The sequence below is a fragment of the Schistocerca serialis genome, chromosome 10 (assembly GCF_023864345.2).
Source record: "Schistocerca serialis cubense isolate TAMUIC-IGC-003099 chromosome 10, iqSchSeri2.2, whole genome shotgun sequence".
In the NCBI taxonomy this organism is placed as follows: Eukaryota; Metazoa; Arthropoda; class Insecta; order Orthoptera; family Acrididae; genus Schistocerca; species Schistocerca serialis.
In genome coordinates, this window is record NC_064647.1 from 134682708 (window position 1) to 134710561 (window position 27854).

Consider the following 27854-nt stretch of genomic DNA (forward strand, 5'->3'; position numbering starts at 1 on the left):
ACATACACTCCTGGAAATGGAAAAAAGAACACATTGACACCGGTGTGTCAGACCCACCATACTTGCTCCGGACACAGCGAGAGGGCTGTACAAGCAATGATCACACGCACGGCACAGCGGACACACCAGGAACCGCGGTGTTGGCCGTCGAATGGCGCTAGCTGCGCAGCATTTGTGCACCGCCGCCGTCAGTGTCAGCCAGTTTGCCGTGGCATACGGAGCTCCATCGCAGTCTTTAACACTGGTAGCATGCCGCGACAGCGTGGACGTGAACCGTATGTGCAGTTGACAGACTTTGAGCGAGGGCGTATAGTGGGCATGCGGGAGGCCGGGTGGACGTACCGCCGAATTGCTCAACACGTGGGGCGTGAGGTCTCCACAGTACATCGATGTTGTCGCCAGTGGTCGGCGGAAGGTGCACGTGCCCGTCGACCTGGGACCGGACCGCAGCGACGCACGGATGCACGCCAAGACCGTAGGATCCTACGCAGTGCCGTAGGGGACCGCACCGCCACTTCCCAGCAAATTAGGGACACTGTTGCTCCTGGGGTATCGGCGAGGACCATTCGCAACCGTCTCCATGAAGCTGGGCTACGGTCCCGCACACCGTTAGGCCGTCTTCCGCTCACGCCCCAACATCGTGCAGCCCGCCTCCAGTGGTGTCGCGACAGGCGTGAATGGAGGGACGAATGGAGACGTGTCGTCTTCAGCGATGAGAGTCGCTTCTGCCTTGGTGCCAATGATGGTCGTATGCGTGTTTGGCGCCGTGCAGGTGAGCGCCACAATCAGGACTGCATACGACCGAGGCACACAGGGCCAACACCCGGCATCATGGTGTGGGGAGCGATCTCCTACACTGGCCGTACACCATTGGTGATCGTCGAGGGGACACTGAATAGTGCACGGTACATCCAAACCGTCATCGAACCCATCGTTCTACCATTCCTAGACCGGCAAGGGAACTTGCTGTTCCAACAGGACAATGCACGTCCGCATGTATCCCGTGCCACCCAACGTGCTCTAGAAGGTGTAAGTCAACTACCCTGGCCAGCAAGATCTCCGGATCTGTCCCCCATTGAGCATGTTTGGGACTGGATGAAGCGTCGTCTCACGCGGTCTGCACGTCCTGCACGAACGCTGGTCCAACTGAGGCGCCAGGTGGAAATGGCATGGCAAGCCGTTCCACAGGACTACATCCAGCATCTCTACGATCGTCTCCATGGGAGAATAGCAGCCTGCATTGCTGCGAAAGGTGGATATACACTGTACTAGTGCCGACATTGTGCATGCTCTGTTGCCTGTGTCTATGTGCCTGTGGTTCTGTCAGTGTGATCATGTGATGTATCTGACCCCAGGAATGTGTCAATAAAGTTTCCCCTTCCTGGGACAATGAATTCACGGTGTTCTTATTTCAATTTCCAGGAGTGTATATTGCATTCGAACATTATGAATTACCTCGAAGCCGCACGGGATTAGCCGATATGTCTAAGGCGCTGCAGTCATGGCCTGTGCGGCTGGTCCCGGCGGAGATACGAGTCCTCCCTCGGGTTTAGGTGTGTATCTTTGTCCTTAGGATAATTTAGGTTAAGTAGTGTTTAAGCTTAGGGACTGATGACCTTAGCAGTTAAGTCCCATAAGATTTCACACACAATTACCTCGAAGAAAACGGTCTATTGACACACGGATTTAGAAAACATCGTTCTTGTCAGACACAACTAGCTCTTTATTCGCATGAAGTGTTGAGTACTACAGACAAGGGATCTCAATTTGATTCCGTATTTCTTGATTTCCGGAAGGCTTTTGACACTGTACCACACAAGCGGCTTCTAATGAAATTGCGTGCTTATGGAATATCGTCTCAGTTACGTGACTGGATTCATAATTTCCTGTCAGAGAGGTCACAATTCGTAGTAACTGACGGAAAGTCATCGAATAAAACAGAAGTGATTTCTGGCGTTCCCCAAGGCAATGTTATAGGACCTTTGCTGTTCCTTATCTATGTAAACGATTTGAGAGACAATCTAGGCAGCCGTCTTAGACTGTTTGCAGATGATGCTGTCGTTTATCGACTAGTAAAGTCAACAGAAGATCAAAACAAATTGCAAAACGATTTAGAAAAGATATCTGTATGCTGCGCACATTGGCAGTGGACCCTAGATAATGAAAAGTGTGAGGTCATCCACGTGAGTGCTAAAAGGAATCCGTTAAACTTCGGTCACAGAATAAATCAGTCAAAGCTAAAGGCCGTAAGTTCAACTAAATACCTAGGAATTACAATTACGAACAACTTAAATTGGAAGGAACACACATAAAATGTTGTGGGGATGTTTAACCAAAGACTGCGTTTTATTGGTAAGACACTTAGAAAATGTAACAGATCTACTAAGAAGACTGCCTACACTACGCTTGTCCGTCCTCTTTTAGAATACTGCTGAGCGGTTTGGGGTCCTTACCAGATAGGAGTGACGATCGAAAAAATTCAAAGAAGGGTAGCACGTTTTGTATTATCGCGAAATACGGTGTAACTTTCTTTTACAATGAAATGAGAAACTTTACGATTACATTGAATGAAGTCTGATCTGTGGAATGGATACAAAAGAAGAATTGTCGTGTTGTGTGTTGTAACTGCAAGTTAACTCTGCGTTATTGTTAGCAAAAATTTACGATTAGATTGGGCAATGCGACTCCCGATACCAATAAAGAAATACAGTCACTGCAAAACACATTCAGCCCCTTAGGTACTGAATCATCTGGCCCTGTTAAATACTGGTAACTTTGGTCGCCGTGCATGTAACAAATAAATTAAATTGTCTTACCTCTAAAGCAGCAACGGAGTAACGCGATAAATTCCGGTCTCTCACAGTTAATATGAATACTAGCTACGGGCTCAGCAGTTTGCAATGCTGGCCATAATACTTGGCACATGAAATTCATTTGGCTGATAAACGAGAACATTTAAGAAAACTCAACATCTTTAAAAAATGTATGACCTAGACTGGGAAGCGGTACTGATTATGGTGAATTACTAGCACTCAGTGTTTTTAGCAAAATTATATTGGAAGCTAAGTTTGTCTTTTCAAAAACATCTGACAATTGCAGTTAGGTTACTCACAATTGATTCACAAACAATGAGATTTAAACAGCAAGTATTATTTAACTTCATTAATCCAACATAAATGCAAATCATCAAATTACACACAGCTCCATTAACAAATCTTAAAACCATTACAAAAATGAAATATCTAACTGGTCTTTTTCTCAAAACAGTTTACGTACATTCTGGGGTTACTCAACAATTACAAATTATCAGCCAACTCATGCATACTAACGCGCTGGCGAAAACAAAAGTCATAATTACTTAAATCTTTACGACATTTGCCAGAAGACGTCTGCTTCCACGTTCAACAATATTAACATACTTACATTAATCTAACTCTTGGTGGGTTCAAACAGCACACCAGAGAAACTGCCTGCTCCATCGTCTTTCCCTCACAGACAGCTACCTACAACTGAGTGCCCAGCGCTCTCTCGCTCCAATAAAGCAGTACAGTATCTTTGGCTCTGTGGTCAGCGACCCACATTATCGAGCCTATCAGAGACATTCATTGTTTATAGTACACTAGTCTCATTTTAATTTATTACTATTCTTATCTTATTCTGGCACCACATGCAAGTGTGCTCCAGTATACACCTTTCAAGGGGTTCAAATGGTTCAAACGGCTCTAAGCACTATGGGACTTAACATCTGCGGTCAGCAGTCCCCTAGACTTAGAACTACTTAAACCTACTTAACCTAAGGACATCACACACATCCATGCCCGAGGCAGGATTCGAATCTGAGACCGCAGCAGCAGCGCGGTTCCGGACTGAAGCGCCTAGAACCGCTCGGTCACAGCTGCCGGCCCTTTCAAGGGGAGAGAGTGTCACTGAAATGATACAGGATTTGGGATGGACATCATTCAAACAAAGGCGTTTCTCGTTGCGGAGTAATCTTCTCACGAAATTCCAATCACCAGCTTTCTCTTCCGAACGCGAAAATATTTTATTGTCGCCGACCTACGTAGGGAAAAACGATCACCATGACAAAATAAGGGAAATCAGAGCTCGTATGGGAAAGATTTAGATGTTCGTTCTAACCATGCGCTACACGAGATTGGAATAATAGAGAATTGTGAAGGTGGTTCGATGAACCCTCTGCCAGGCACTTAAATGAGATTTGCAAGAGAATGTAGATGGAGCGGGGTAACACGGAATGCTGTAGCGAGTCCATTGATCGGTTTCGAATGGGAGGCGTAGACGTGAAAGGGTTACAATGCACTTGCTGCACAATATGGCGATCTTTACCTGTGGGGGTCAGATGCACTCGACCAGAACCTTCACGTCGCGTATGCCTGCCCTCACGGTTCCCTGTAGTCTTGTCTGGCCACTGTGACATCCGAGTTCCACACAAGTCTAGCCACGGCAAGATTTGACCAGTAGTCCAAATGGTGACGTACAGAGCGGCCATTTCAAATTGTGTCAGGTGCTCATAACGCAGTCTCAGACGGTTATGTGACTTCTCTGTGTCCTTCACATTGGGCACGCATTGACACTGTTCACTCCCCATATACCAGGTGTAAAAGTATGAAACCGGGATTTCCCCATAGATGGTACTCACCGTCAGTGTAGGGCCCGTGAGACTGCGTCTGCAGCGCCATCTGCTTCCTGTAACGGCTGACGACGAATGTCAGCACACAGTAACCCCGGTTCCATACATCAGTATCTGTTTCAAACTCGTAAACGTGTCGAGTTTTGTGCCTACGAACTACGATTTGCAGACAGCTTTGGTTCTCTGTTGTCATTTGAAGAAAACTGCTGCAGAATCGCATCGAATGTTTGTCGAAGCTTTCGGCGAACATGCTCTTGAGAAAACACAGTGTTTCGAGTGGTCCCAAAAAATTGAAAAGTGATGTCGATGTGAGAAACGACGAGCATGGGAAACCACCGACAAAGTTCGAAGACAAAGAATTGCAGGCCTTATTGGATGAAGACGATACTCAACAGGAATTCGCGGAACAACTGAATGTGACGCAGAAAGCCATTTCTCTCCGTTTGAAAGCTATGGGAAAGGTGCAGAAAGTGGGAAAATGGGTTCCGCATCAACTCAATGAAAGACAGCAAGCAAATCGAAATATCACTTGTGAAATGCTGCTCGCCAGATACAAAAGAAAGTCTTTTCTCCATCGAATAGTGACAGGTGATGAAACATGGATATATTTTGAGAATCATAAGCGTTGTACATCATGGCTGAATCCAGTAAAACCACCGAAATCCACTGCAAGACCAAATGCCTTTGGAAAGAAACAATACTCTGTGTTTGGTGGGATCAGAAGGGTTTCATCTACTATGAGCTGCTAAAACTTGGCGAAACCGTTAACACTGATCGCTACCAACGGCGAATGATCGATTTAAATCGAGCATTACGCGAAAGACGACCGGAATATGGAAAAAGGCGACACAAAGTCATATTGCTCCATGATAACGCCCCATCACACACAGCAAAACGGGTCAGGGAAACGATTGAGGCCTTCAGCTGGGAAATACTAGGGCATGCGGCTTGTTCTCCAGACTTGGCTCCTTCCGATTATCATCTATTTGGAACACTGGCACACGCTCCCGCTGAATAACACTTCAGTTCATATGAAAATGTACGAAAATGGCTCGCTGACTGGTTCGCTTCTGTTTTCTTTTGGAGTGGCATTCATAGCCTGCCGGAGAGGTGGGAGAAATGTATAAATAGCAATGAAGATTATTTTGAACAAAATATTGCTTATTAGTTTCAAACAATACACGTGTAATTATAGCAACCAATGTCCGGTTTCATACTTGTACATCTGGTATATCCTGTCAGGCTCCGACACAATACTAAACACCTACAATGCTAATGCACTCTGAGTGACCATTCCGCTTATCACCGACAATTGCATCTCTAATCCTTTAATAACTGATTCCCATCCAGCCCACTCGTCTAATATAGGGTGCCTAGGAAGCTGTTTTCTCGGATAGCTAGACAACAATTCAAACAAATCTTAGTAATGGAGTTTATTACATTGAGTTAAATCGACAATACTTAAATTTGCGTTTTCACAAGGAGGTATCGCAAGCAGTTAGCGACATGCAAACAATCAGTGTGTAAGTAGGCTGTTTAGGTTTTTATGTTGGTTACGCCACGTAGCGCTCTGTGTGAAAATCACTGGCTGTGCTGTGTGCAGTCTGTGGCTGTTTGGCATTGTCGAAATATTCGCTATTGTAGTGTTGTGCAGTTGGCCGTTAACAGCGCGTAGCGTTGCGCAGTTGGAGGTGAGTCGCCAGTAGTGGTGGATGTGGGGAATGAGATGGCGGAGATTTGAGAGTGGATAATCTGGACGTGTGTCCATTAGAGAGAGAGTAAATTTGTAAGACTGGATATCATGAACTGATACGTATATGATGGCTTTTGAACATTATTAAGGTAAATACATTGTTTGTTCTCTATCAAAATCTTTCATTTGCTAACTATGCCTATGAGTAGTTAGGGCTTCCAGTAGTTGGAATCTTTTATTGGCGCACGCTGTATTGCAGTAGTTTGAGTAACGAAGATTTTTGTGAGGTAGGTGATTCATGAAAGGTATAGGTTATTGTTAGTCAGGGCCATTCTTTTATAGGGATTATTGAATGTCAGACTGCGTTGCGCTAAAAAAATATTGTGTGTCAGTTTAGTGATGATCAGAATAAGTAGAGAGAGAAATGTCTGAGTACGTTCAGTTTTGCTCAGCTGTTTGAAAATCAAATAACGTAAGGGGTTTACCAGCACAGTAATTCATTAATTTTTCTAAGGGGACGTTTCAAGTGTCCTTCGACATAAACAATTTCCATGCAAGCTAATAATATAGTTCACAAGTCACTGCTATAGTGTTTAAATCGCGGCTCGTCTTCTTATAGTCAAACATCCATGACATACGTCATGGATGTTTGAGACTTAAAAAAGGTCTCTGCAACCGTATACGAGGGTTGGAACTTTAATAGTGGCAACTATTTATTTACAGCTCCTACAAAATTGATACGTGTTTGAGTTTTATTGACCTTCAAAGCAGTCACCAGCATTGTGTATAACCTGTTTCCAACGATGTGGAAGTCGTAGGATACTCTTAGCAGTGCTAGTTGTGTTGAAAGTTCGAGTCGCGCGGTCTATTGCCCGACGAATTTGTAGCAGTTCTGAAGTCAATGCCGTGAAGTGTCTCCTTCAGTTTAGTGGGGTTACGCCAGGGGAGTGCAGTAGGTGGTATAGCACTTAACAGCCGCATCAGTCAAACAAATCGGTAACAGCTTGCACTGTACGTGCTTGAGCATTGCAAAATGATGGTCAGGTCCTGCAGAAAGTGTCATCACTTCTGTCTCTAAGCTGGTCGTAGGTTGTGTTCCAAAAATGGACAGCATAGAGACAGAAGTGATGACACTTTCTGCAGGACCCGACCATCGTTTTGAAGGACAATGCTCAAGCACGTACAGTGCAAGCTGTTACTGATTTGTTTGACTGCCGGCCATTGTGTCAGAGCGGTTCTAGGCGCTTCAGTCCGGAACCGCCCGACCGCTACGGTAGCAGGTTAGAATCCTGCCTCGGGCATGAATGTATGTGATGTTCTTAGGTTAGTTACGTTTAAGTAGTTCTAAGTTGTAGGGGACTGATAACCTCAGATGTTACGTCCCATAGTTCTCAGAGCCATCTGAACCACTTGTTTGACTGATGGGGTCCACCCCGGTAAGCTGAGTGGTCAGCTCGGCAGAGTGCCACGCCAAGGTGCCCGGGTTCGATTCGCGGCTGGAACAGGAGATTTTCTCCACTCAGGGACTGGGTGTTGTGTTGTCCTCATCATTTCATCCCCATCCCCGACTCGCAAGTCGCCCAATGTGGCGTCGAATGCAACACGTGCTTGCCATCCACGGCCGAACTTCCCCGAATGGGGGACTCCCGGCCCACAATGCCGTACGCTCATTTCCACTTTTTTTTTTTTTTTTTTTTTGACTGATGGGGCTGCTAGGTGCTGTACCAGCTACTGCACTCCCCTGACTTAAGCCCTCGTGAATTCAACTGGATTTCTAAACTGGAGGAAACAATTCAGGTCATTCGCTTCAGAACTGCTACAAATTCGCCGGGCAATAGACGGCGCCACTCGAACTGTATACACAACTGGCACTGCTAAGAGTATCCTACGACTTCCACATCGCAGGCAACGGGTTATACACAAGGCTGGTGACTACTTTGAAGGTCAGTAAAACTTAAGAAGCCGGCCGCTGTGGCCGAGTGGTTCTAGGCGCTTCAGTTTGGAACCGCGCGACCGCTACGGTCGCAGGTTCGAATCCTGCCGCGGGCATCGATGTGTCTTATGTCCTTAGGTTAGTTAGGTTTAAGTAGTTCTAAGTTCTAAGGAACTGATGACCTCAGATGTTACGTCCCATATTCCTCAGAGACATTTGAACCAAACTTTGAAAGACGTATATACTTTGTACGAGCTGTAAACAAACAGTTGCCACTATTAAAGTTCCAACCCTCGTAGTTTCATTTGATTAACGCAAATATGTCTGGGTTGCAGGAAGGTTGTCCCGTTTCGTTCGCTGTCGAGATGGTATTCGAGTGCAGTTGGTGAGCCTCTGGAATGCCTTTCGAGTTTAGGGGGAGTACCAAGGAGGCTGAGGCGTCAAGGGGAATATGGATTGAGGAGAGAGGCGTCCTAGGCCAGAGCGTGCAGTTGTGCGAAGCCAGTGGGTGCCGTAGTGGTTAGCAAATCTGACTGCTGAGCAGGAGGAATGGGTTCAAATCACGGCAGTGGAACAAAGTTTTGTTCAAAGAGTTTTTGATTGTTTATTTAAGTGCATCCCAGGTTTCGGCTTTTTATGCCATTTCCAAGTATTTAATTTTACATCTTTAACATACATTGCAGGACACTGAACATGTTGTCAAGTTCAAACGTGACCATAAATTAAGTCAAATATTGGTTCTCCGCATTTTAAGAACATCTGCTCATCTTTTGTTTACCAACGTAAGCCTGTTTCTACTAAATATAAAGTGCTGCCACGATTATTTACTGGTCAGCAACAAGATAGTGATTTTACATCTGGCATTATATGGGGACTCAATATGTTTCTTAATTTGTGGCCAACTTTGTGCCTGGCAACATGTTCAGTCTCCTGCAATATTTGTTAAAGACACAAAATCAAATATTTGAAAACAGAATAAAATGCAGAAACCTAGGTTGTACTTAAACAAACAATAAAACAGTCAAATGGCGGTGTATTCCTTTAACAAATTTTCATTCGTTGCTGCAATCTGCATATACACTGAAGCGCCAGACAAACTGGCATAGGCATGCGTATTCAAATACAGAGATACGTAAACGGGCAGAATACAGCGCTACGGTCGGCAGCGCTTATTTCAGACAAGTGTCTGGCGCTGTTGTTAGATCGGTTATTGCAGCTAGAATGGCAGGTTATCAAGATTTAAGTGAGTTTCAATGTGGTGTTGTAGTCGGCGCAACAGTGATGGGACGTAACATCTCCGAGGCAGCGATGAAGTGGGGACTTTTCCGTACGACCATTTCACGCTGCGGCCGGAAAAAGATCCTGCAAGAACGGGACCAACAACGACCGAAGAGAATGGTTTAAAGAGACAGAAGTGCAACCCTTCCGCAAATTGCTGCAGATTTCAGTGCTGGGCCATGAACAAGTGTCGGCGTGTGAACCATTCAACGAAACATCATCAATATGGGTTTTCGGAGCTGAAGGCCAACTCGTGTACCCTTGATGACTGCACGATACAAAGGTTTACGCCTCGCCTGTGCCGTCAACACCGACATTGGACTGTTGATAACTGGAAACATGGTGCCTAGTCGGACGAGTCTCGTTTCAGATTGTATCAAGCGGATGGACGGATACGGGTATAGAGGCAACATCATGAATCCATGGACCCTGCTTGTCAGCAGGGGAATGTTCAAGCTGATGGAAGCTCCTGTAAAGGTGTGGGATTCCTGATAGGTCTAGATATGACTTTGACAGGTGACACATATGTAAGAATCCTGTCTGATCACCTGCATCCACCCATGTCCACTGTGCATTCCGGCGGCAATTCCAGTAGGACAATGCGACACCCCACACGTCCAAAATTGCTACAGAGTGGCTTCAGGAACACTTTTCTGGCAACCAATCTCGCCAGACATGAACATTTTTGAGCGTATCTGGGATGCCTTGGAACATGTTGTTCAAAAGAGATCTCTACCCCCTCGTACTCTCACGGATTTATGGGCAGCCATGCGGCATTCCTTATGTCAGTTCCCTCCAGCACTACTTCAGACTTTACTCGAGCCCGGGCCACGTCGTGTTGCGTGCTCGCTGGGGCCCAAGACGATATTAGGCAGGTGAACGAGTTTCTTTGGCTCTTCAGTGTATAGTAATCATTTACACTCTCGCCGAGGGTGTATAAAGTTACATTGACCATGTTTCCCGAGTTATTCACTCTTTTTTCAGGCAGTGGAGTAGCGAAATGGTGGTTAAAAAATCTCGTACTCGAATAACGTACTTGAAAGAAGCCGCTCCAGAAAGGAATCCATTTTATTCCGCCGACTTTTGTATTAACGTATTCCGTTTCAGCGCCCTCATTACGAAAATTACCGGTTGAGAGCATTGCTGGCAGTGTAAGAAGTGCACGGGAGCTTCTAGTTCAAAAGAAATCCGCCAGGGGTCGCGAGGGCGAAAGAGCTCCCCAGCTGCTCTGAGCCCGCTTAATAAATAAAATGGCGGATCAGTGTCGCCGCGCAAAGGGACCCGGGCAGTGCGCGGTGGGATGAAAGGCAGTGGTGTGGTGGGGGCGCCGGTAGAGTTGCGGGGGTGGCGAGGGCGTCACGGGACCGGAAAGGAGCGGCGCTGCGACGGAAATGAAGAGCGCCGGAGGCGGCCCATCTGGCGGCGCCGCTTGGCGGCGGCCGGATTAACGAGCGGGCTGGATCATCCCCTGCCGAGACAAGGGCCTCGTGTCCGGCGTGGCGGAGACTGCAGTGCCGGCGGAGCAGTGGCAAATAGTCCCGCACTCTGGCGGCTTCTGCTGGGATTACTGCGGCGGAGGAAGGGATTAGATGTAAATACACACGGGCACTAGAGCCACGCCTACATGTACAGGGTTATTACAAATGATTGAAGCGATTTCACAGCTCTACAATAACATTTTCACACTGCTTTGCACACACATACAAAAACTCAACAAGTTTTTTTAGGCATTCACAAATGTTCGATATGTGCCCCTTTAGTGATTCGGCAGACATCAAGCCGATAATCAAGTTCCTCCCACACTCGGCGCAGCATGTCCACATCAATGAGTTCGAAAGCATCGTTGATGCGAGCTCGCAGTTCTGGCACGTTTCTTGGTAAGAGGAGGTTTAAACACTGAATCTCTCACATAACCCCACAGAAAGAAATCGCATGGGGTTAAGTCGGGAGAGCGTGGAGGCCATGACATGAATTGCTCATCATGATCTCCACCGCGACCGATCCATCGGTTTTCCAATCTCCTGTTTAAGAAATGCCGAACATCATGATGGAAGTGCGGTGGAGCACCATCCTGTTGAAAGACGAAGTCGGCGCTGTCGGTCTCCAGTTGTGGCATGAGCCAATTTTCCAGCATGTCCAGATACAAGTGTTCTGTAACGTTTTTTTTTTTTTTCGCAGAAGAAAAAGGGGCCGTAAACTTTACACCGTGAGATTGCACAAAACACGTTAACTTTTGGTGAATTGCGAATTTGCTGCACGAATGCGTGAGGATTCTCTACCGTCCAGATTCGCACATTGTGTCTGTTCACTTCACCATTAAGAAAAAATGTTGCTTCATCACTGGAAACAAGTTTCGTACAGAACGCATCCTCTTCCATGAGCTGTTGCAACCGCGCCGAAAATTCAAAGCGTTTGAGTTTGTCATCGGGTGTCAGGGCTTGTAGCAATTGTAAACGGTAAGGCTTCTGCTTTAGCCTTTTCCGTAAGATTTTCCAAACCGTCGGCTGTGGTACGTTTAGCTCCCTGCTTGCTTTATTCGTCGGCTTCCGCGGGCTACGCGTGAAACTTGCCCGCACGCGTTCAACCGTTTCTTCGCTCACTGCAGGCCAACCCGTTGATTTCCCCTTACAGAGGCATCCACAAGCTTTAAACTGCGCATACCATCGCCGAATGTCCGCCCCGGTAGCTGAGTGGTCAGCGTGACAGACTGTTAATCTTAAGGGCCCGGGTTCAATTCCCGGATGGGTCGGAGATTTTCTCCGCTCAGGGACTGGGTGTTGTGTTGTCCTAATCATCATCATTTCATCCCCATCGACGCGCAGGTCGCCGAAGTGGCGTCAAATCGAAAGACCTGCACCAGACGAACGGTCTACCCGACGGGAGACCCTAGCCACACGACATTTCCATATTTTTATCGCCGAATGGAGTTAGCAGTTGGTGGATCTTTGTTGAACTTCGTCCTTAAGTGTCGTTGCACTGTTATGACTGACTGATGTGAGTGCATTTCAAGCACGACATACGCTTTCTCGGCTCCTGTCGCCATTTTGTCTCACTGCGCTCTCGAGCGCTCTAGCGGCAGAAACCTGAAGTGCGGCTTCAGCCGAACAAAACTTTATGAGTTTTTCTACGTATCTGTAGTGTGTCGTGACCACATGTCAATGAATGGAGCTACAGTGAATTTATGAAATCGCTTCAGTCATTTGTAATAGCCCTGTACATCTACACCCATTTATCCGCGAGCCAACTTACGGTGTATGGCGGAGTGTGCTTCTTATTAGAAATGTTGATATTTTTAAAAATACCAAGAATCCGTCCGATACATCGATATTTACAAACCATAGTCCGTCTTCGATATATCGACAAAATGGTATCGACATGTAAGGAGAAAATATCGGCATATAAATCTACAAAAATATCGGGAGCACATTGTAAATATACTGTCCGTTGTAGAGTTGTTTATTTGAGTAATTATCTAACGATATTCGGCACATGAACAAGCTAGCAGCTTGCCATTCCCACCTTTTTTCACGCTAATGTAGGAACATTGCGTGGTGAAGCTAAACATTGCAGTTTTTGTTGGTAGCCCCGAGCGCCGATTACGTCCGCATTTCTCCTCGCGCGTGTCCACCCACGACCCGTCCACCCACCGCAAATACCAATGTTGTCATTTAGTTTTTTGTTCACCATTTTCAGCACTGGTTTAAAGAATGCCGATGTGAAAAAAATGTTCAAACGTGCGTGAAATCTTATGGGTGTTGCTTGAGGCTTTCCCGACGGACATGTTGTATATATGGTTCTCGGGCGAGGCGTCGGATGTCATAGTGAAAACTCCACAATATTTCGTCAGCGCAACTGGCCGATATCTTCAGGTGTGACGAACATCCGATGTCTCGCCCGAGAACCATATATACATCTTATGGGACTTAACTGCTAAGGTCATCAGTCCCTAAGCTTACTACTACTTCACCTAAATTATCCTAAGGACAAACATACACACATATGCCCGAGGGAGGACTCGAACCTCCGCCGGGACCAACCGCACAGTCCATGACTGCAGCGATTTAGACCGCTGGGCGAAACCCCCCAGGCGCCGATGTGAAGAAATACAGAAATACTACAGAAATTGCGTCAAAGATTGTTTTTTAACTTAACTGGTGTGCTGTTTTTTCACATCAGGCATGTTGTTATTCCATTCACACCGCCACCCACTAGTTCAATCGGGATTGTTGTTTGTGCCCCCTACACTTGTCTTGTTTCATTCGACGCCACACTGGGCGACTTCCGCGCCGGTGATGAGGATGAAATGATGATGAGGGCAACACAGCACCCAGTCCACGAGCGGAGAAAATCACCAGCCCGGCCGGGAATCGAAGCTGGGCCCGCTTGCATGGGAGGCGAGAACGCTACCACCCAGCTAAGCAGGCGCAGGTCCCCTAAACTTGCTTCACACGGTGAAAGAGGAAGATTGGACGTGGTGAAAGCTCAAAAAGTAGTAAGATTCCTTCACACAGTGAACGGAAAATTATGTTCTGCTACAGTTTTAAAAAACAACTTCAACTATTGACTGCAATTTGCGAAAAAACATAATATAAAATAAAAATATCGGCACTCTATACTGATCTTTTGATATCGTTATATCGAGAGCAAAACACGATTGATATATATCTTTTTTTGGAGGGTGGGGGGAGGGGGAATAAACCGATAAATCGGTGATTTGTCAACAGTCCTACTCCTAGTGCCACAATCTTTTACCCTTGCCACACAGTACTCACCGTATCCTTTTATAGAGTCTCGTATGGCTATAATGGTCAGTTTCGGGTTACGTAGGGCTGCCAGGATGCTTTTCAGCAAGTGGTGTTGGTTGTTAGGTTTCTAGTTTATTTTTGTTATTCGAGGAATGTGATGTGAGCTCTTTATTTTCATTCGGTGTGTCGTACTTCATATTTGTACATTGGACAACAGCTGACATATTACACCAAAGAGGTTCTGGGTACAAGATCTGTGGTCTTCGGTTCATTGCCGTTGCCAGAGTAGCGTTCTGCGAGGAGTGAGTGAACATGTGTGTGGTTCGAGGTTATGGGCGGGCCACGGCGGGGTTATCAGCACTCTAACACTCATTAAAACAAACGAATGTGGATAAAATCCCATGCCGTCGAATTGTCCATACAGTCGTTCTATCTTACATGCTCTAAAACAAGGGAGAAAGAAAAAAGTAGCTATATATGAGACTTAGACAGAAAACTTAAATGACAAAGGAGCTAAAAGAGAAGCACAGAAAAACTGACCGGCTGACCATCTACAACAAACATGGGTGAACCAGCCACCCTGTTAACACTATAAAACTATCACGCTAATATCTTGGTAAAAATACTGGACAATTCGCAGCACTTTAAAACTCGAACCACATTCGTTTGAACGTTACTTAAAATAGAGCGCAGATACGTAGGCAAATCCGCCGTGGCCCGCTGGTCGGAAAATAAAAGACAATACAATGAAATGTGGCACACAGTGCCGGCCGTGTGGTTCTAGTCGCTTCAGTCCGGAACCGCGCGACTGCTACGGACGCAGGTTCGAATCCTGCCTCGGGCACGGATGTGTGTGATGTCCTTAGGTTAGTTAGGTTTAATTAGTTGTAAGTTCTAGTGGACTCATGACCTCAGATGTTAAGTCCCACAGTGCTCAGAGCCATTTGAACCATTTTTTGTGGCGTACAGTGATCTGTACGCCACAAGCATCATAATTGGAGGGGCCTCTCGCCGCAGCAAGAAGCCATGCTTCAGAGGACAGTCCGTATGCGGAGAAGAGTAAGGAGGACTCCTTCCCGCCGACATGGCTGGAAGGAAGTACGCCACGGCCGCGTTGTGGGCTTCACTACGCGAAGCTTACTGTTTGCCAGTTGCAGCCAGTCACTCTCCTGTCGACGCAACACTGTGCATCCCAACAGTGAGACTACAACATGCAGCGGTGTGCCATAGTGAAATAATTGAGGTTCACGACACGCCTCCTTATCTGCTAGGTCCGCCGTTTCGTTCCCCGCAGTAGGCCCACACATGTGCCTTGGCACCCAACAGAAAGTCACCTCCTTTCCCAGTCGTCGTAGTGGAGGAGGACACCCTGGGCATTCCGGTCGGACTTATCTCCTGGGTACAAACATTGCAGAGAGTGAAAGCGGCTGATTCGTTTTTGTTATATGGCACTGTATAGTTCCATTTACTGGTATTTCATCGATTTGGTAATGTGAAGTTTAACTCGTGATTAGACAAACAGTAAAGTTCGTATTTAAGTACATAAGTAACTTCGTAATTCCTAAAAAGTGATCAGCAAAGCAAAAGGTAATCAGAAACGCAAAATTAAACTGTGTACTGCAACGCTTGTGGCAGGAGTACAGTCTGTCCTGTTAAATTTATGAAAACTGTCCTGTTACCAATAATACAAGCGATCTGAGCGAGAGAAAAATATAAAATATAAATCTCTCTTTTATGCTGACTTGTGGGGGTCTGCTGTTGTGGTTAACCGGATTTGGAGTGTTAATTTTTAAGGGGTGGCCGGATGCCCTTCCTGTCGCCACCCTGTACCCCCCTCCCCCCGCCCCCAAGATGGAATGTGTGTACCCCAACTGTCTGTGTCTAGTGTAATCCATGGAATAGTGCGAATGTGTTTCATATGTCTGCGAGTTGTGTAACTGAGGTGGAACGTGGACCAGCCCGGTATTCACCTAGCGCGATGTGGAAAACCGCCTAAAAGTCACATCTAGACTGGCCAGCATACCGGCCCTCCTCGTTAGTCCGCCGGGCGGATTCGATCCGAGGCCGGCGCGCCCACCCGAGTCCAGGAAGCAGCGTATTAGTGCTCTCGGCTACGCCAGCGGGTGAAAAATATGAAATATAAATAACTACCAGAAATGCCCTGTCTGAAAAGTGTGTCATTGCTGAAGTGTTAATTGTATCACAAATAAATTATAAATGGCCTAACTATTCACGCAATGAAAAATGCTGTGCTGCTGCTATTTCCAAACTACTGCAGCCCCTGCTGGTATGGTAGTTAAAAAAATAAAAATTCTAACTACTAGCAACGTGATGTGCAATGCGTGCGTTAAACTATAGGGACATCCCCAAAACTTCTGTGCTCTTTTTTTTTTTTTTTTTTTTTCAGCAGTCTTCTGACTGGTTTGATGCGGCCCGCCACGAATTCCTTTCCTGCGCTAACCTCTTCATCTCACAGTAGCACTTGCAACCTACGTCCTCAATTATTTGCTTGACGTATTCCAATCTCTGTCTTCCTCTACAGTTTTTGCTCTCTACAGCTCCCTCTAGTACCATGGAAGTCATTCCCTCATGTCTTAGCAGATGTCCTATCATCCTGTCCCTTCTCCTTATCAGTGTTTTCCACATATTCCTTTCCTCTCCGATTCTGCGTAGAACCTCCTCATTCCTTACCTTATCAGTCCACCTAATTTTCAGCATTCGTCTATAGCACCACATCTCAAATGCTTCGATTCTCTTCTGTTCCGGTTTTCCCACAGTCCATGTTTCACTACCATACAATGCTGTACTCCAGACGTACATTCTCAGAAATTTCTTCCTCAAATTAAGGCCGGTATTTGATATTAGTAGACTTCTCTTGGCCAGAAATGCCTTTCTTGCCATAGCCAGTCTGCTTTTGATGTCCTCCTTGCTCCGTCCGTCATTGGTTATTTTACTGCCTAGGTAGCAGAATTCCTTAACTTCATTGACTTCGTGACCATCAATCCTGATGTTAAGTTTCTCGCTGTTCTCATTTCTACTACTTCTCATTACCTTCGTCTTTCTCCGATTTACTCTCAAACCATACCGTGTACTCATTAGACTGTTCATTCCGTTCAGCAGATCATTTAATTCTTCTTCACTTTCACTCGGGATAGCAATGTCATCAGCGAATCGTATCATTGATATCCTTTCACCTTGTATTTTAATTCCACTCCTGAACCTTTCTTTTATTTCCATCATTGCTTCCTCGATGTACAGATTGAAGAGTAGGGGCGAAAGGCTACAATCTTGTCTTACACACTTCTTAATACGAGTACTTCGTTCTTGATCGTCCACTCTTATTATTCCCTCTTGGTTGTTGTACATATTGTATATGAGCCGTCTCTCCCTATAGCTTACCCCTACTTTTTTCAGAATCTCGAACAGCTTGCACCATCTTATATTGTCGAACGCTTTTTCCAGGTCGACAAATCCTATGAAAGTGTCTTGATTTTTCTTTAGCCTTGCTTCCATTATTAGCCGTAACGTCAGAATTGCCTCTCTCGTCCCTTTACTTTTCCTAAAGCCAAACTGATCGTCACCTAGCGATTTCTCAATTTTCTTTTCCATTCTTCTGTATATTATTCTTGTAAGCAACTTCGATGCATGAGCTGTTAAGCTGATTGTGCGATAATTCTCGCACTTGTCAGCTCTTGCCGTCTTCGGAATTGTGTGGATGATGCTTTTCCGAAAGTCAGATGGTATATCGCCAGACTCATATATTCTACACACCAACGTCAATAGTCGTTTTGTTGCCACTTCCCCCAATGATTTTAGAAATTCTGATGGAATGTTATCTATCCCTTCTGCCTTATTTGACCGTAAGTCCTCCAAAGCTCTTTTAAACTCCGATTCTAATACTGGATCCCCTATCTCTTCTAAATCGACTCCTGTTTCTTCTTCTATCACATCAGACAAATCTTCACCCTCATAGAGGCTTTCGATGTATTCTTTCCACCTATCTGCTCTCTCCTCTGCATTTAACAGTAGAATTCCCGTTGCACTCTTAATGTTACCACCGTTGCTTTTAATGTCACCAAAGGTTGTTTTGACTTTCCTGTATGCTGAGTCTGTCCTTCCGACAATCATATCTTTTTCGATGTCTTCACATTTTTCCTGCAGCCATTTCGTCTTAGCTTCCCTGCACTTCCTATTTATTTCATTCCTCAGCGACTTGTATTTCTTTATTCCTCATTTTCCCGGAACATGTTTGTACTTCCTCCTTTCATCAATCAACTGAAGTATTTCTTCTGTTACCCATGGTTTCTTCGCAACTACCTTCTTTGTGCCTATGTTTTCCTTCCCAACTTCTGTGATGGCCCTTTTTAGAGATGTCCATTCCTCTTCAACTGTACTGCCTACTGCGCTATTCCTTATTGCTGTATCGATAGCGTTAGAGAACTTCAAACGTATGTCATCATTCCTTAGTACTTTCATATCCCACTTCTTTGCGTATTGATTCTTCCTGTCTAATGTCTTGAACTTCAGCCTACTCTTCATCAGTACTATATTGTGATCTGAGTCTATATCTGCTCCTGGGTACGCCTTACAATCCACTATCTGATTTCGGAATCTCTGTCTGACCATGTTGTAATCTAATTGAAATCTTCCCGTATCTCCCGGCCTTTTACAAGTATACCTCCTCCTCTTGTGATTCTTGAACAGGGTATTCGCTATTACTAGCTGAAAGTTGTTACAGAACTCAATTAGTCTTTCTCCTCTTTCATTCCTTGTCCCAAGCCCATATTCTCCTGTAACCTTTTCGTCTACTCCTTCCCCTACAACTGCATTCCAGTCGCCCATGACTATTAGATTTTCGTCCCCCTTTACATACTGCATTACCCTTTCAATATCCTCATACACTTTCTCTATCTGTTCATCTTCAGCTTGCGACTTCGGCATGTATACCTGAACTATCGTTGTCGGTGTTGGTCTGCTGTCGATTCTGATTAGAACAACCCGGTCACTGAATTGTTCACAGTAACACACCCTCTGCCCTACCTTCCTATTCATAACGAATCCTACACCTGTTATACCATTTTGTGCTGCTGTTGATATTACCCGATACTCATTTGACCAGAAATCCTTGTCTTCCTTCCACTTCACTTCACTGACCCCTACTATATCTAGATTGAGCCTTTGCATTTCCATTTTCAGATTTTCTAGTTTCCCTATCACGTTCAAGCTTCTGACATTCCACGCCCCGACTCGTAGAACGTTATCCTTTCGTTGATTATTCAATCTCTTTCTCGTGGGAACCTCCCTCTTGGCAGTCCCCTCCCGGAGATCCGAATGGGGGACTATTCCGGAATCTTTTGCCAATGGAGAGATCATCATGACACTTCTTCAATTACAGGCATGTCCTGTGGATACACGTTACGTGTCTTTAATGCAGTGGTTTCCATTGCTTTCTGCATCCTCATGTCGTTGATCATTGCTGATTCTTCCGCCTTTAGGGGCAATTTCCTACCGCTAGGACAAGAGAGTGCCCTGAACCTCTATCCGCTCCTCCGCCCTCTTTGACAAGGCCGTTGGCAGAATGAGGCTGACTTCTTATGCCGGAAGTCTTCTTATCAAAATTTAGACAGTGGCGGGGATCGAACCCGGTACCGAAGACGTTTTTGATTATTAATCAAAGACGCTACCCCTAGACCATGGGTACTACTTTCTGTGCTTATAAATCTCATTGCTGAAGAAATGTTGGCAATTAAAGTTCTGTTACTGAGAAACACGGGAAAGTAAAATTATACAAATGGTTCAAATGGCTCTGAGCACTATGGGACTTAACACCTGAGGTCATCAGTCCCCTAGAACTTAGAGCTACTTAAACCTAACCAACCTAAGGACATGGCACATATCCATGCCGAGGCAGGATTCCAATCTGCGACCATAGCGGTCGCGCGGTTCCAGACTGAAGCGCCTAGAACCGGTCGGCCACACCGGCCGGCCAAAATTATATATGTGAAACTTGAAATAAATAGACGAATGCTGAACAGGAAAGTAACTGTATTAATAAAACTTTCTATCAATAAGAGAAAATATTTTAACACTTGAAATATTAAAAATTCACTTTACATTAATAGTGGAAAAACCTGAACATATTCTATTCACTTGCTTACAAACACGTGTGCTATCCATATTTGAAGAAAGGTCAGTAAGTCACACACTGTTACGTTAACATAAAAATCTCCAATTCTAAATCCCTGACCAAACTAATTACTACGCTTGGATGACTCAGCAAATACGTTACTACAGTACATTTAGACGTCTACTGAATAAAATTACAAAATTTCTCTTCGTAAATCTTAATTCATCACAAGATACAATTTGACTCCTCTCTCTCTCTCTTTTACGAATGCACTCCACTCACAAGCAAAGGCTCTACTAACAGTCTCTTGAAGCACAATCTCTTTGGCAGAGATGTTTCCCACTACTACCCAGATGCTGTTGAAGCTTTACATTTTCGTGTGGCATGCAAAGTGTTACGAAAATTACAATTTTCTGTATGAAATAAAAGCCTTACAAGGGAGCTGAGAGAAGCAAGTGACTGAGTCGGATGTTGACCACGCTACTGAGCGGTCTGGAAACAATTTGGAGATCATAGAGATAAAGGTAGAGAGGATGTTCCAGTCTGGAAATATGATTTGGTAAAGAATAATTTGAGGTGTGTGAATATTTTCAGGTAATGTTGTTGTTGCATTGCTTGCCTACACATACTTTAGGATGTGTTTGCATAACGGAAAGTTTTAATGGAATTTTTCTTTATTGGTTCGGGCCGTTTTCATTGTTCGGAAGCTAGTAAGTTACCACTTCACGTGGCTTGCACTCAGACGTTATAGTTTTACCTCTCCTTAAACAATGTATTACTTAATTTCAAGGTACAGTAATATTCGTTATGTATAAGGATAATTCTTGTAAAGGCGATTGTAATATTGAGGTATCAGAGTTTCAGTATAGATTTGGAATGCTAGTCTGTTTACATTATTCAGTAAATATAATATCATCAACCGTCTCCTCACGAGTTTTATATTTTGATTGCGTGTGACGCCTCATTGCACCGAACGGAACACAGCTGCACTAACGCAAAGTTGAAGCATAATATGCGTAGCATAGTTACGTGTACTCGCATTGCACTGCGCAATTTTATTTAGGCGGTTTGCTGTTGCGCTGTATCTTTGACGTCAATCACTCTCGAGCGGTACCGAGTTTCCGCTGCCACAGACGAGCCACATAAATTCGTTAGGACCAGTTTAAAATTACGGTCGGGACTCAAGATCAGTCACAATCCCGCATTACTTTTCAAAAGTATTATCACGTTCAGTTTAGGTAGAGATCAGCTTATGTTTCATTTCCTATGGAGAAAGACATAGTCTTACACTGCAATCTTACATCTGCGTGTGTATTACCCAGCGTTTGCAATTCTGTTTAGTTGCTTAAGTATAATCATAGAGCATATTTGGGAAACAGTTTTATAACTTCATGAAGCATTTTTATTCTGTTAGTTTTGTGTTGGAATTGCAAGTCACGTATTGTGACGTCACGCATTTTAACACTGCCCTCTGTACTGCACAATATAGAGTTTCACAGGACAGCTTATTTAACACACAGATTTACGTTTTGTATTTTAATTTGGTAACTGTTTTTCTTAATTCAAACACAGTTAAACAGTTCTTCATTCTTATCAGATAGCGTTTCCGTTATTGCACCAGACGCATTGTTCAGAATTACAACGCAGACACACATGAGTTTAAGATAGACAACCAGTTCATCCCAGTAGAGTTATGGGTCACAATTTTGAACATATTATTGATTTTTATTCACAAAAGTTAAAAGGTTATGGGAAAAATGGAGCAACATGTTATTTCCGCGCCGCGCGGGATTAGCCGAGCGGTCTCAGGCACCGCAGTCATGGACTGTGCGGCTGGTCCCGGCGGAGGTTCGAGTCCTCCCTCGGGCATGGGTGTGTGTGTGTTTGTCCTTAGGATAATTTAGGTTATTTGGTGTGTAAGTGTAGGGACTGATGACCTTAGTAGTTAAGTCCCATAAGATTTCACACACATTTGAACATTTGTTACTTCCGCTCACATATGTCTCGTGAAATGCCCACGACGAGAAACTCAACAAAATGGAAATAAGAGAAATTAGGTTTTGCGGGAATAACTGCAACCAATCGCCTTTTGTGATTCTTCAGTTTTTATTTACCATGACTGGTTTCGAATCGACTTGCTATTCGTCATCAGATGGTAGGTCTACATAATTAATTAATGTTTGCAGCGTTGTACGGGTGACATAACTGTGGCAAGATGTAAAACGTGACAACAAAGCACTGAAGATGGTGAAAATTATTTGTATCACGATATCAACTTAAAGGCATCTCTTACAGTTATTAGCATCCGTTGGTTCAACGCTGGTGCGCACATTACTCTGGAAAACAAAATGCATACACTCATCAGCCAGAACACTATCTACATCTACATCGATACTCTGCAAATCACATTTAAGTGCCTGGCAGAGGGATCATCGAACCACCTTCACAATTCTCTATTATTCCAATCTCGTAAAGCGCGGAAAGAATGAACACTTACATGTTTCCGTACGAGCTCTGATTCCCTTATTTTACCGTGGCGACCGTTCGTCCCTGTGTAGGTCGGTGTGACCAAGATATTTTCGCATTCGGAGGAGAAAGTTGGTGATTGGAATTTTGTGAGATGATTCCGTCGCAACGAAAAACGCGACTCTTTTAATGGTTTCCAGCCCATATCCTGTATCATTTTTGTATATTTTGCGATAATACAAAACGTGCTGCCTTTCTTTGAAGTTTATCGATGTACTCTGTCAGTCCTATCTGGTAAGGATCCCACACCACGCAGCAGTATTCTAAAAGAGGACGGAGAAGTGTAGGCAGTCTCCTTGGTAGATCTGTTACATTTCTTAAGTGTCCTGGCAATAAAACGTAATCTTTGGTTAGCCTTCCCCACAACATTTTCTATGTGTTCCCCAATTTAAGTTGTTCGTAACTGTAATTCCTAAGTATTTAGTTGAATTTACGGCCTTTAGCTTTGACTGATTTATAGTGTAACCGAAATTTAACGAGTTCCTTTTCGCACTCATGTGGATGATCTCACACTTTTCGTTATATAGGGTCAACTGCCACTTTTCGCAGAATTCAGATATTTTTTCTAAATCGTTTTGATCTTCTGATGACTTTATTAGTCGATAAACGACAGCGTCATCTGCAAACAACCGAAGACAGCTGCTCACATTGTCTCCCAAATCATTTATATAGATAAGGAACAGCAAAGGTCCTTGGGGAACGCCCGAAATCACTTCTGTTTTACTCGATGACTTTCCGTCAGTTACTACGAATTGTGAACTCTCTGACAGGAAATCACGAATCCAGTCACATAACTGGGACGATATTCCATAAGCACGCAATTTCACTACGAGCCGCTTGTGTGGTACAGTGTCAAAAGCCGCCCGGAAATCCAGAAATACGGAATCGATCTGAAACCCCTTGTCAATAGCACTCAACACTTCATGTGAATAAAGAGCTAGTTGTGTTTCACAGGAACCGACCTACTAACGATACAAACCCATCCAGGCAACAGGAGCGTAACCCGAGGAGGAATGACTGCTAGTCGGACATACGCACGATGCAGGTAGTATCAGAGAGCGTGCTGTCCGTGTGTGGAATGGCGAAGGCCATGGAGGTAAGAATAACGTGAGGTGGCGCTACGTATCCCAGCCGTACTACGTTTTGAAGCCATGGGGGCGTGGCTCGCTGCCATGACACTCTGACCAAAACACTGCCAGTGTACTACAGCGCTGCGAGTATTACAGTCGCTAATTGCACCATATACGCATGTAACGTCATCATTAACCTATGCCTTTCACAAATCACTTACCTCACAAAAATCTTAGTTACTCGAACTACTGCAATACAGCGAGCACCACTACTGCCAGCTAAATAAAAGATTCAAACTACTGAAGGCACTAACTACTGATAGGCATAGTTAGCAAATGAAAGATTTTAATAGAGAACAAACAATGTATTTACCTTAATAGTGTTGAAAAATCATAATATACATAGCAGTTCATGACATCCAGTCTTACAAATTTCAAAACTCCGCCATTTCTCTCCCCACATCCACCACTGCTGGCTGCTCACCTCCAACTGCGCAACGCTACGCGCTGTTCACATCCAGCTGCCCAACACTACAATGGCAGACAACAATGCAAACTAGCCACAGACTGCACACAGCACAGCCAGTGATTTTCATACAGAGCACTACGTGGCGTTACCAATATAAAAACCTTAACAGCCTACTTACAAAGGTTTCGACAGTGTAAAAGTGGGCTAGTTTTTCGAAATTCTCAGGAAAACAGGTGTAAACTAAAGACGAGTGATATACAATATGTCCAACAAACGAGTGAAGAGTAAGACTGGGACTCGAAGATCAAGAACGAAGTACTCAGACTAAAAAGGATGGAAGATAGGTTAAAAAAAATGGCTCTGAGCACTATGGGACTCAACTGCTGTGGTCATAAGTCCCCTAGAACTTAGAACTACTTAAACCTAACTAACCTAAGGACATCACACACATCCATGCCCGAGGCAGGATTCGAACCTGCGACCGTAGCGGTCGTGCGGTTCCAGACTGTAGCGCCTTTAACCGCTCGGCCACTCCGGCCGGCGATGGAAGATAAGGATATTGTCTTCCGTCCCTGCGGTTGAACCTATACGTAGAAAAAGCAATGACGGAAATAGAAGAAAGGATAAAGAGTGGAATGAAATTCAGTGTGAAAAGGATATCAACGATAAGATTTTCCGATGGCGCTGGTATTGTCAGTTGACGTTAAGAACGACACTTGCAGGCTCTGTTGAATGGAATAAACAATCGAATGAGTGCAGAATGTGTATTTAGAATAACCCGCAACTTGAAAAAGTAATGAACGGTAGCAGGTATGAGAAAAGTGAGAAGATTAACAACAAATAAACGAAGATAAGGACATCCGCTACCTTCGAAGCAAAACAACCCAAGACTGACGAAGCAAAGAGGGCATAAAAAGCAAACTAGCACTGGCAAACAGGGCGTTCCTGGCCAAGAGAAGGAAGAAATTTATGAGACTATGCGTTTGGAGCACAGCATTGTCTGGTAGTGAATCACGGACTGTGAGAAAACAGGAACACAAGAGAATCGAAGTGTTTGAGATATGGTGCTACAGAAGAATGTTGAAAATTAGGTGGGCTGGTAAGTTAAGGAATCAGGAAGTTGTCCAGAGAATCGACGAGGAAAGGAATATGTGGAAAACACTGACAAGGAGAAGGACAAGATGATAGGGCATCTGTTAAGACATGAGGGAATGACTTCTGTTGTATTAGAGGGAGCTGTAAGGGTAAAAACTGTAGAGGAAGGCAGACATTGGAATACATCCAGCAAATAATTTTCAAGATGCTACTCCAGGCGGGTGTAAAAATGAATGTGCGCAACGGAAAATAATAATTACCAAATGAAGATTTGGCTCTGTCTGACTACCCCCTGAAGCAGATCTTAGGATCTCTTAATTCTATAAATTACGATCTAAACATAAATGAATAATGAAGGCAACTAATACTACTAAATGATAAACGTTGTTTCTGCTTGTATATTTATTGTAGATTTAAAAAAATCTTTAGATTACACAAATTACTTTCCTAAGTAAAATTACTAATCAATTGCCCAACTCCGCCCCTTCACATGACTGCCCGATCTAATATGAATACTGCGAAATAACCGACATCATCTACGTACCAAACACTATAAGACACTACTTTCAAAGATGATCTACGGTGGTATGGGACCTCAGTGGAAATAAACTAACGTGATCACAGCTGTTTAGCTTTTATAGCCCTACTAAGCCGAAGCAATTTGCGATATCACCATATGTGCATCCGGTGCTTCGAAGTGATGGTTCTCGTATTCGTCTGCGACGATGGAAAAACTCCAGCCACAAATAAACTCTTTCAAACACTAGGACGACAGAAAGCGGTGCTCTGACTAATATAGTCTAATACTGTCTTCTCCTCTCGGTGTTCTACAGACTAGAAACGCGAACTCCCAGGCACAAGAACGGAGTTCAGATAACGTCTCAACGTAAGTATAGGCAGAGGAAGTGCTCTAAATTACAGAACGCTGAGTACTCAACGACGACTTCCAACCCGGAGGTGAAGTCCAGAACCGTATAGGCTCGCAACAGTACAGTTCCTAACTGTTTTAACTTTAAACTCTCCTGAGAGCAAAGACAGCAAGTCCGTCCGTACCAACAAAGCTGATACCGAGAGACCGTCATACACGGGCGCTCACAGCGGAAAACCACGCCTCTCCAGCGCTGGCTTCTCAGCAAGGCTCGGCTCCCAACCATCGTAATTCCGAAAATTCCCAAAATCACGGAATATTCTCCCTCTCTGTAGATTCTTCCGAACGCCGACCAACCATATTTTAGTCTTTTGTCGTCCAGCGCGGAAAGTTTGCGAGGAAAAACCTATACTCGTATAATGGTAGGCTTCTGAGTAAAAATCCTTGGAAATAACCCAGCCTGCGTGGTTTGCGAGGTACCGCTTCTTCGTTCCTCTCACCTGCGTCCAAGATTTTCAGCGTTCGGAAGTATTATCCGGTTATCCTTCCGGCCCGTACTACAATTGCGGCCTGCCGTCACCCTACTGTGCTCCAGAGCTCAGGTGCCACGACGTCCGTCTTGCTACTTCCTGTGTTTAAGCAGGGCCAACACACCTGTGTGGGCCTTCCACCCAGGGCTTGAGTTCTGCCTGCCGTTTCATCTCTACTAGTATAGGCAATCATTCATTACGCCGTTTTTATAATAAAGACACACCTTTCATGCAATAAGCGTTAACAATTATTTACAAGACGTGCGTGACAATGTCAGTCTCCTTTATACACTACTGGCCATTAAAATTGCTACCCCAAGAAGAAATGTAGATGATAAAGGGGTATTCATTGGACAAATATATTATACTAGGACTGACATGTGATTACAATTTCGGTGCATAGATCCTGAGAAATCAGTATCCAGAACAACCACCTCTGGCCGTAATAACGGCCTTGATACGTCTGTTCATTGAGTCAAGCAGAGCTTGGATGGCGTGTACAGGTACAGCTGCCCATGCAGCTTCAACACGATATCACAGTTCATCAACAGTAGTGACTGGCGTATTGTGACGAGCCAGTTGCTCGGCCACCATTGACCAGACGTTTTCAGTTGATGACAGATCTGGAGAATGTGCTGGCCAGAGCAGCAGTCGAACATTTTCTATATCCAAAAAGGTCCATACAGGACCTGCAACACGCGGTCGTGTATTATCCTGCTGAAATGTAGGGTTTCGCGTGGATCGAATGAAGGGTAGAGCCACGGGTCGTAACACATGTGAAATGTAACGTCCACTGTTCAAAGTGCCGTCAATGCGAACAAGAGGTGACCGAGATGTGTAACCAATAGCACCCCATACCATCACGCCGGGTG